The 12084-nt window shown below is 36.2% G+C and overlaps 1 pseudogene; it reads right to left on the reverse strand.

The window, feature by feature from the left end:
* LOC115518631 overlaps window positions 1-9058 on the reverse strand; it is a 32037-nt pseudogene extending 22979 nt beyond the window's left edge.
* Between the last annotated feature and the right edge of the window lie 3026 nt (window positions 9059-12084).

The following is a 12084-nucleotide window of genomic DNA, read 5'->3' on the forward strand; positions in this document are numbered from 1 at the left end:
GCCAAACATACAACAGTGAATGTACACATGGATATATTTATCAAACTAGAAGTAATGATCATATATGTGATTTGATTCAGGATAATAGGAATATTTATAAAATGACATAACACTTGTTGGCCTCACAATATTTACAGACTTAAACAGAAGGACCAATCCATTAATAATTTCCATATTTGCAGATAATGTTCTATCTGTCAGACTGTCAAGGAATGCTGTATTTTAAGTAGTTTCTTACAAAAATATAATCTTTATGAAATTTTAACATTTCATTATTATAAACAGTGCTGCCATGATAACCTTGTGCAAATGTTATTTTGTACCTTTGTAGATCTACATTTAGGATAGATTCCCTGGAGTGTAATCACTGGGTCAAAGAGTAAATTCATTTGTAATTTTGAAAGATATCTTTCATAGGAATTTTAACATTTGCAATATCACCAGAAATGAAAGTGTCTGTTTTCCTTCAGCCAAGCAAACATTCTACATTATCAAATATTCATTGACATTTTTGTGATTCTGATAGATAAGACATTTTATTTCATTTTAGTTTGCATTAAAATTTTAACAGAGACTGCATATCTTTCTTAAATGATTGCAAACATTGTGTACCTTTTCTGGAAAATTATTTGTTCTGATCTCTGCTTGTTTTTCTATGGGTTCTTCCTTTTCTCAATTTGTAGAGTTCATTGTACATTAGAGAAATTAACCCCTTATAATATCAGTTGTAATTTTTTATTATTCTCTTTTTATTTACATGTACTATTTGTTTTGAAGTGCGAGTTTTTATTTTTGCTTTGTTGTGTATCTTGTTTTGTTTTATTTTAGTTTGTTTATGCACTTATTTTGGATTTTTGTGATCAGATTTATCAGTCTATTTTATCTACAACCTAAATTCAATCTTTCTTAGCCAAAATTCTGTAAAGTAAAATATATGAAACTTTAAATATTCTCTTCTTCAAAAAGTATCCACTTAAAAGAAGGCTCTTTTGACAAAAGATAATGCTATCTCAACCTGAAGAGAAGCACTGCAAATTTCTAAGTTATTTAAAGTGTAATATCATGGGGGCTCCTGGGTGGCTCAGTCGGTTGAGCGTCCAACTTCGGCTCGGGTCATGATCTCGTGGTCCATAGGTTCAAGCCCCGCGTGGGGCTCTGTGCTGACTGCTCAGAGCCTGGAGCCTGTTTTGGATTCTGTGTCTTCCTCTCTCTCTGACCCTCCCCCATTCATGCTCTGTCTCTCTCTGTCTCAAAAATAAATAAACGTCAAAAAAATTAAAAAAAAATAAAGTGTAATATCATGTTTCCTCTTAAATGGAAATGTTAACACTAAAAACCCATGGGATCTGACTTTCTCAATGTCTAATCCCACATATACAGTATGAGGGTTTTTATGATCATGAATATTTGATGAATTTATACACTTTTGCATGATGGATATATAGATCTCAACAATAATTCTAAGTAGGCTAAGATAGCTCTGTTGGAAGATTAACACAACTCAAAATTTCTTACATTGAATTAACTGCAGAAAGCCATCTGAGGAAATATGTGGATATATGGCTCGTGTGTTCATAGTAGAGAAGCTAAAAAATGTAGAAATGACATTCATATGTGTTAGTTTAATGTTTACATCACTTTATGTTCAATATACAAATAGTAATAACATGAAGTCAGTAACAGTTTGGAACATTTCTGTTTGCTCTGGACAGGTGATACAGTAGTGTGTGCTGATATTTGTGATAACAATCAAGAGTTTGTTTATTCAACATCAGCTACCTTGGGTTAAAGTCTGAACATGTCTTAAACTCTGCATGTCAGGAGTGTTTAGTACAACTCAATCATTTATTTAACTAGTACTGATACTACTCCCTGGCGGGTAGATTCAGAGCTAAGCTCCAAGGCTCCAATTCTAATTGGAGAAATCTCTGATAAATTCTCACAGCATTCCATTTGGATACGTATTGCTGTTCTGCTATGAACGTTCTCTACCCCACTCCCACATAATGACCCTGTTAGTATAATCCTGTCCTACAAGAACTGCTGTGGTAGACATGGAGTTAGATTTTTCTTTCTTAGTCTCAGAGGAGATAGCCTACCATTTCAGTTTCCTATTTTGCAGGAATAATGGAGGAGGCAAAGAGATGATAAGTACTGACAGTTAGCCAAGTTGTACATTCTTCTTACATGAAAATGCTCATCCTAGAAACATTGTCTTAGTTCTACGCTTTAAATTACTTGAGTAAAGCATGTCTGCCACAGATGCTATCCCTGGGTCTCCTTTATCATTCTGAAGCAGGCTTACTCATTCTTTTTCCATAAAAACCCTCCACTAACTCTTTAATACGTGTGAAAGATATCCACTAACATAAACATTATCCTACAAACATTTGTTTCCAACCGTGGATACTTTATGTCTTCACTTCATTTAACAAACATAATTATAACCTTTGCTTACTCTATTTTCTTGTTTGCCTTTGCAAATCTTGTTACTCATTCATCAGTTTGTTCATCAATTCATCAATTAAACATTTAGTTTGTATGCGCTATATCCTAAGCATTACTAGGATCTGTGACTACTTGGAAAATAAGACACTGCCCTTCAGATGTTCATAGACAGTGGGGAAAATATCCATACAAAGACAAAATAATACAATCATGTGACAGAGAGGTGGTTGTTAGTTTTTCAAAGTCATGTTGTATTATTGGGTTGAAGTAAGCTGTTACATAATAATGAGCTATTCTGAAATCATTGAAAACCAACCAAAATATGACATAAGCTAGTTTATAGGGATCAGACGTGGTTTGCTGCTACTAGACACTTTTCTGGGTCTTTCATGAGGTCACTGCAGGACTGCAGGCAGTTTGGGGAATGGATCTTTTATTCTTGGCATGCTGGGAATCCTCCCTAATATGAAGACTTGTTCTTACTTACCAGGTGTATCTAAACATTATCACATTTTTATCTCTGCTTTTGAACATTTAACATTTCTCTTCCTGAAACAACTAGGCCACTTGTTCTTTTTTAAAAAAAAAAGTTTTATTGCAGTGTAGTTAATATACAGTGTTATATTTGCTCTTGGTGTACAATATAGTGATTCAACAGTTCCATATCATACTTAGTGGTCACCATAAGTGTACTCTTAAATCCAGTTCACTTATTTCACTTATCCCTCACTCCCCTCCCCTCTGGTAAACCTCAGTTTCTTCTCTATAGTTAAGAGTCTGTTCTTTGGTCTCTCTCTCTCTCTTTTTTTTTTTCCTTTTTCCTTTGTTCATTTGTTTTGTTTCTTAAATTCCACATATGAGTGAAATAATATGACATTTGTCATTCTCTGACTGGCTTATTTCACATACATTATACTCTCCAGATCTATCCATGTTGTTGCAAATGGAAAGATTTCATTCCTTCTTATGACTGAATAATATTCCATTGTATGTATATACTACTTCTTTATTCATTCATTAGTCAATGGACACTTGGGCTGCTTCCTTATCTTGGCTATTGTCAATAATGCTGCTATAAACATAGGGATGCATGTATCACTTTGAATTAGTGTTTTTGTATTTTTTGGTTAAATTCCCAGCTATGTAATATAACTTAAAGTCTTGGGGTGCCTGGGTGGCTCAGTCAGTTAACTGGTCGACTCTTGGTTTCAGCTCAGGTAATGATGTCAGGGTTTGTGAGTTCCAGCCCCACATTGGGCTTCCTGCTGATGGTGCAGAACTTGCTTGGGATTCTCATCTCCCTCTCTCTCTGCCCCACCCCCACTGGTGCTGTCTCTGTCTCTCTCAAAATAAATAAACTTATAACAAACAAACAAACAAATAAATAAATAATTTAAAGTCTGGAATTATGATGCCTCCAGGCATCTGAATTGGCAAAGAAGAAGTAAAACTTTCACTATTTTTTTTTCTAGATTGCTTTGGTTCCTCAGGGGTATTTTTGAAGTTCCATCCACATTTTAAGACTGTGTTAGTGCTATGAAAAATGCTATTGGTATTTTGATAGGGTTTGCATTTAATTGCTTTGGGTAGTATGGGCATTTTAACAATATTTCTTCTTCCAATCCATGAGTATGGGATATGTTTCTATTTGTTTGTGTCATCTTCAATTTCTTTCATCAATGTTTTATAGTTTTCAGAGTACAGGTCTTTTACCTCCTTGGTTAAGTTTATTCTTAGTTTTGTTTGTTTGTTTGTTTGCTTTTTACTGTTTGTGTGTGTGTGTAATTGTAAATAGGATTGTTTTCTTTCTTTTTTAAAAGTGTTTATTTATTTTTAAGAGAGAGTAAGAGAGAGACAGGGCATGAGTGGGGGAGGCCCAAGAGAAAGGGAGACACAGAATCCAAGGCAGGTTCCAGGCTCTGAGCTGTCAGCACAGAGCCTGATTCAGGGCTCCAACCTGTGAACCTCAAGATCATGACCTGAGTGGAAGTCGGTCGCTTAACCCACTGAGCCACCCAGGCACCCTTAAATGGAATTGTTTTCTTAATTTCTCTTTCTCCTGCTTCATTGCTAGTGTATAGTAATACAATATATTTCTGTACATTGATTTCATATCCTGCAACCTTACTTAATTCATTTATCAGTTGTAGTAGTTTTGGGTACAGTCTTTAGGATTTTATATATATAGTATCATATAATCTGAAAATAGTGAAAGTTTTACTTCTTCTTTGCCAATTCAGATGCCTTTTATTTCTTTTTGTTGTCTGGTTGCTGAGGCTAAGACTTCTAGTACTGTACTGAATAAAAATGGTGAGAATGGACACACTGTCTTGTTCTTGACCTTAGGGGAAAAGCTCTCATTTTCTTCCCATTGAATATGATATTAGTTGTGTGTTTTTCGTACAAAGCTTTTATTATGTTGAGGTATAGTCCCTTCCTCTAAACCTACTTTGTTAAGGGTTTTTATCATGAACGGATGTTGCAGTTTGCCAAATGCTTTTTCTGTCTCTATTGAAATGATCATGTTTTTTGCCATTTCTTTTATTGATGTGGTGTATCACATTGGTTGATTTGTGAATGTTGAACCACTCTTGCATCCCAGGAATAATTCCTAGTTGATCATGGTGAATAATTTTTTCATGTTGTTGGATTTCGTTTACTAATATTTTGTTGGAGATTTTTGCCGCTATGCTTTTCATGAATATTGGCCTGTAGTTTTCTTTATTTGTGGTGTCTTTTTCTGGTTTTGATATCAGTGTAATGCTGGCCTCATAGAGTGATTTTGGAAGTTTTCCTTCCTCTTCTATTTTTTGGAATAGTTTTAAAAGAATAGGTCTTAACTCTTTATATTTTTTTAACATTTATTTATTTTTGAGACAGAGAGAGACAGAGCATGAATGGGGGAGGGTCAGAGAGAGGGAGACACAGAATCTGAAACAGGCTCCAGGCTCCGAGCTGTCAGCACAGAGCCTGACGCGGGGCTCGAACCCACGGACCGCGAGATCATGACCTGAGCCGAAGTCGGCCGCCTAACCGACTGAGCCACCCAAGCGCCCCTCTTAACTCTTCTTTAAATGATGGATAGAATTTGCATGTGAAGCCATCTGGTCCTAGACTTTTGTTTTTTTGGGAGGTTTTGATTACCTATTAAATTTCCTTGCTGGTTCTAAATCTGTTCAAATTTTCTATTTCATACTGTTTCAGTTTTGGTGGGTTAAATGTGCCTTGAAATTTATCCATTTCTTCTAGGTTGTCCCATTTGTTAGCACGTAATTTTTCATAATATTCTCTTACAATTTTTTCTTATTCAGTGGTGTTGATTGTTATTTATCCTCTTTCATTTCTGATTTTGTTTGAGTCCCTCTTTCACTATGTTTGTTTGTTTGTTTGTTTGTTTGTTTGTTTGTTTAGTGGATCTAACTAGAGATTTGCTCATTTTGTGGGTCATTTCAGAGATTCAGCTCTTGGGTTCCTTAATTTCTATATCATTTATTTCTGTTCTAATCTTTATTATTTCCTTACTTCTGCTGTTTTTTGGTTTTGTTTGTTTTACTTTTTCTAGGTCCTTTAGGTATAAGCTTAGGTTGTTTAATATTTTTCTTGCTTCTTGAGGTAGGCTTGTGTTGTTGCAAATGTCTGTCTTAGAACTGCTTTTGCTTCATGCCCCAAATTTTGGAACTGTTGTGTTTCCTTTTTATTTGTCTCCATGTAATTTTTACTTCTTCTTTGATTTCTTGGTTGATGCATTCATTGTGTAGTAGCACAGTATTTAACCTCCGTGTATTTGTGGTTTTTCTAGATTTTTTTCATGTGGTTGATTTCTAGTTTCAAAGCTTTGTGTTCAGAAACAATGCATGGCATGACTTATCTTTTTTAATTTGTTGAGATTTGCTTTTTGTCCTAATATGTGATCTATTCTGGAAAATATTCCATGTGCACTTGAAAGGAAAGTGTACTCTGCTCTTTTAGGATAAAATATTCTGAATATATATGTTAAATCCATCTCTCCCAGTGTATCAGTCAAAATCATTGTTTCCCTGTTGATTTTCCATATAGATGATCTGTTCATTGATATAAGCGGGGTGTTAAAAGTCCCTTACTATTATTGTAATACTATCAGTTACTTACTTTATTTTTCTTACTAAATGTTTTATGTATTTGGTGTTTCATGTAGGGGGCACAAATATTTACAATTGTTATATCTTCTTGATGGTGTGTCCCCCTAATGATTATATAGTATACTTCTCTGTCTCTTGTTACAGTCTTTGTTTTAATATCTATATTAGTCTAATGTAATATTGCTACCCCAGCTTTCTTTTGACATCCATTTGCATGATAAATGTTTCTGTGGCCCTTCCCTTTTAACTTCATGTATTGCTAGATCTGAATGAGTTTCTTGTAAGCAGCATATAGATGTGTCTTGTATTTTTATCCATTTCATTAACCAATGTCTTTTGATTGGAGTGGTTAGTCTGTTTCTTTCAAAGTAATTATTGATAGATATGTATTTATTGGCATTTTCTTTCTTGTTTTGTGGTTATTTTTGTGGTGTGTGGTTATATTTTGTTTCTTGGATTCTTCTCTTGCTGTCTCATGGTTTTCTGGTATTCTTTAGTGATGTATTTGGATTCCTTTCTCTTCTCTTTATTTTTTGTATATCTATTTCTAGTTTTGATTTGTGGTTACAATTAGGGTTTTTTTTTTAAGAAAATGAGAAAGAGAGAGAATGAGAGAGAAAGGGGAGGGAACGAGAGAGAACCCCAAGCAGTCTCCAAGCTCAGCACGGAACCTGAAGTAGGGCTCAATCCCAGGGTCATGGGATCATGACCTGAGCTGAAATCAAGAGTCAGACACTCAACCAACTGAGCCACCCAGATTCTACCCATTAGATTTGTATATAACATCTTCTGCATACAGCAGTCTATATTAAGTTGATGGTCGCTTAAGTTTGAACCCAATCTTTACTGCTCTTCTGCCCACAGCTTTAGGTATATGGTGTCATAATTTATACCCTTTCATTTTGTGGGCCCATTGACTGATTTTTACTGATATATTTATTTGTACTGCTTTTGTGTTTCCTACTTTTCATACTTTCACTTATCGTCTTTCCTTTCCACTCAAAGAATCCCCTTTACATTCCTTCTAGGACTAGTTTAGTGGTTATGAACTCTTAATTTTTGTTTGTCTGGGAAACTCCTTATCTCTCTTTCTATTCTGAATGATATCCTTGCTGGGTAGAGTATTCTTGGCTGCAGACTTTTGCCTTTCTTCACTTTGAATAGATCATGCCACTCCCTTCTGGCTTGCAAAATTTCTGCTGAAAAATCCACTGAGAGCTTTATGAGGTTTCCCTTGTATGCAACTGTCTTCTTTTCTCTTGCTGCTCTTAAAATTCTCTCTTAGTCACTACTTTTTTTTTTTTTTTTCATTTTAATTACTATGTGCTTTGTAAACCTCCTTAGGTTGATTTTCTGGGGGAATATCTGTGCCTCCTGGTCTGGATATCTATTTCCTTCCCCAGATTACAGAAGTTTTCAGCTATTATTTATTCACGTAAGTTTTCTGCCCCCTTTTCTCTCTCTTCTTCTTCTGAGATCCCTATAATGCCAATATTGTTATGCTTAATGGAGTTACCTAGTTCCTTAAGTCTCCTCTTGTTTGCATAATTTTTTTCTATCATCTGTTGAGCTTTATTACGTTCTATTACTCTCTCCTCCAGGTTGATAATTTGTTTATCTGTTTCCTCTAACTTGCTGTTATTCCATCTATTGTATTTTTAATATCAGTTATTGGGTTTTCATCTTTGACTGGTTCTTTTTTTATTTCTTAGTTAAGAGTCATGCTGATTTCCACCACTCTTTTTGTCAAGTCCAATGTGTATCTTTATGATCATTACTTTAAATTCTCTATCAAACATATTACTTATCTCCATTTCACTTAAGTCATTTGCTCTAGTTTTGTCCTGTTCTTTCATTTTAGATGTATTCCTCTGTCTCTTCATTTGTCTTAACTCTGTGTGTTTGTTTCTGTGTGTTAGGAAAGTCACTTATGTCTGTTGCTCTTAGAAACATAATGTAATGGCATTATTCATAAGACTTCCTGTAGTGTGTTACAGTAGTGTCCCCTGTTCACTAGAACCTAGTGTTTCTCAGGTGTTGCTTATGTGTGTTGCAAGAGCCTTGCTGTTGTGTCTTTCCTACTTTTTCTTCCAGTCTATTCATCTGTAGTGGCTCTTGTTGCCAATGTGGACAGTGTTTGGTCCCTTTGGTTTTAGTGAACGAGTCTTTGGTGTTAGTGAACCAGTCTGGGCCACCTTGGGCTTGAATTGAGTCATTCCAGGCTTTTGCCAGAGATGTAGTAGCACTGAACTGCTGGACACTTTCTCTATGTTGTCACCTGAGATGTTTCAGTCAGACAACTGTCTGCCCTCAACCTATTGCTGAGACTGCTGTCTGATTGGTGTGTGGTTTTCGTTTCCTCACCCCAGGGGAGTAGACACTTTGGAGTATTGCTGACCTTTATTGTGGCTGTTTGCACACTGCCAGGCTGTGGCTCTGGTTTGAAGCAAATGGTAAAGGATATTCTGCCACTGCCAGGACTGGCCAGCCATGGTAGGGTGCACAGTGTTAATAAGGTATGTGCTGGTCTGTTTGGGAAGTAAACACTGCTGGTAGTGCCACCAGAACTGGGGCTGGCCTGTGCAGTTCTGTAATGTGTGAGTGTGCAGGTGTGGGAGCAATTCTAAGAAGGTGCACGTTGGTCTTCTGCTGTCCCACAGCTGGTGTTGCCACCACTGTCACTGGGACTGAGGCCTGCAAAGTGCATGGGTCAATAGAGGTGGTTTTAGCAAGGTTTTTGGCCATGTTCTGGGAGAAGGGACCAGCAGTGCCAAAACTGAAGCAAGTGTGACTGGAAAGGGTGGATCTGCTGAAGTGTGTGGGGGGGGATGGTTTGGTGTAAGCAAGTTTGGTAGCAAATGTCAACAGAGCACTGGTTCTGGCAGTTGGCTCTGTTTATTCTGGGGGATGGAAGGAGGGAAATGTTGCCTACCAGCTCCTTTGTTCCTGAATATGTCCCTCAGGAAACTTTGTCTCTCCAGGATCTGTTCTGAGATTAGTAACTAACTCTCCCTGTCATATGCCCCAGGCTGTTTTCAAACTGTTGCATTGCAGAGGTTTGTTTGTCTTGCTGTCTTTAAGGGCAGGAACTTGAGTTCCTATTGCCCTCAGGCTCTCCCAGAGCTGAGTCTGCTGAGTTTAAAAATTCCTTGGCTTAAATCTCATTTGTTGTAAAAATTTAGGAAGCCTTGCCCTTCTAGTTTTTATTTTTATTTTATTTTATTTTTAGTGTTTATTTGTTTATTTTGAGAGAATGTGTGAGAGAGCAGTGGAGGGGCAGAGAGAGAGAATCCTAAGTAGGCTCCATGCTCAGCAGGGTTAGATCTTACAATGGCAAGATCATGACCTATGCCACTATCAAGAGTCAAATGCCCAGGCAACCCCCTACCCCTCCAGTTTTTAAAGCCAAATGTTACGGAGATTCATCTTTCCTTTGTGGACTTCCTGGTGTGACAATTTGTTTCTTTTACTTCCCTGAGCTCATGGGTCCCTCCCTCCCATGGATGTTCCTTGTCCATTTAGGTCTTCACAGCATCTCTCTTCTCTACCTGTAGTTGTGGAGTTTATTCTGCCCACCTTCAGACCATTTTCTGGATTATTTACAGTGATGTGAGTGTTATCTAGTTGTATCCATGGGATTAGGTGAGCTTAGGATCATCCTACTCCATCATCTTCTGGGAACTCCATCCACTTGTTCTTGGTATTCATTTTGCACCTAATGATTGACTGATAGCTGTCTTATTTTACTGTGTTATATATTGTTCTCATCCCTTGGAGGACAACATGTTATAATGGAAAGACCAAGGTCTTAGGTGCTCATGATATAGGCATTGAATTGATCATGCTCAATGAATCACACCCTGGTTTTAATTCTGGTTCTGTCACTAGCCACATGACTTTGGGTAACCTAAAACTAAGGTGTCCTTTCTTTCATTATTATTATCATCTTTATTAATATTATAATATTAATAATAATAATAATTAGGGTTTTTATTGCCAAGGATAAAATGCATCTATTCAAGGCATTCCAATTGGTACTTTGCATGTATTTTCTCATTTTTAAGATGCTACATCTTTTGATAAAAATCACATATTAACTTCTATCAGTGGAGTGTATAGTACATGCCTGGTAAACGTTCTATATATATTGTTTTATTTAATACTCACAATAATCTTATGAGATAGATGTTCTACTTTCATTTCATGGATGAAAAATTGTAAGCATAGATAATGTAACTTACTTTCCCTAAGTGACTTATTCATCAAGAAAGCTCAACTAAAGCTGAGGTATAGCTGATACCAAAGCATACTCAAGTTTATGAAAAGTAATTTTATTTATAAAACTAATATACATGTACATTTAAAATATTAAAAGAGTGAAGATGAGATTAAATGAAAATTAAAGGTCTTGACTCAGTTTCCTTCCTCAGAGGGATACACTGTCATGCTACATATTCTATGTGCCTGAACAAGCATGCACCCACCCCCGTATACATGCACAAATATTGTATATCTCACAAATGAACATAAATATGTTCAACAAGTTGCTTTTTCCCCACTGAATGTATCTCCAAGTATGTATGTATTTGTGTGTATATATATATATATATATATATATGTATGCATATATATATATATGCATACATATATTTGCTTTGTTCCTTTTAACATATGCATCATAGTTCTCTACTGATTGAATATAACTTATATAATCAATTTTCTAATAATGGAAGTTTAGGTTGTTTTAAGTTTCATTCACATTTCGAACAATGCTGCACTGACCACTTTTAATGTATGCGTTTTTGTATAATTGTGTATCTCCCTGGAAATGTATACTCCTAACAGCAGTTTGTGAGTTAATATTTCTTATAAATCCTGGAATAAATTATTTAAGTTTACCAAACTGGAAAGCTGAAAAGTGAACTAGGGTGTGGTATATGTATATGTATGTAAGTGTACGTGTGTGTGTGTGTGTGTGTGTGTGTATTCAGCCATGAAAGCCTTCAGTAAAAGGTAACATTGAATCAAATGTTTGAAGGTGATTGGGGAGCCAGTCTGTGAGGATTTCCTGGGGAAGAGTTGCCAGACAGAGTGAATAGCAGCTGCGGTGGCTCTGAGACAGGAACATAATTGCATAAACAGGGTGTAGTAAGGTCATCAAGGTTGAGATTGTGCAGGAGAGGAGGAAGGTAGAAGGAGGTCAACTCTGAAAACTGAAAGTTTTGATTGGGCAGGGCTTCATAGGCTACCCTAAGGACTTTCAATTGTGCTAAGTGAAGAAGATAATCATTGGAGGGTTTTAAACCAAGAGTGACCCATCTGACTTGGGTTGTATCTGAGCTTTCTGGTTGTCATGTTACATACGGCATGTACTGAGTAAAGGAGGAAGGAGAAATACTAGTTATGATGCTATTGAAATCGGAGAGAAGTGATATTGGCATATATAACTGTAGAATAGGGGAGTGGATAAGAACAGGTAAGTTTCTGGATGTATTTTGTATGATCAAGATACCAGGAT

The sequence above is a fragment of the Lynx canadensis genome, chromosome B4 (genome assembly GCF_007474595.2).
Source record: "Lynx canadensis isolate LIC74 chromosome B4, mLynCan4.pri.v2, whole genome shotgun sequence".
Taxonomy (NCBI): Eukaryota; Metazoa; Chordata; class Mammalia; order Carnivora; family Felidae; genus Lynx; species Lynx canadensis.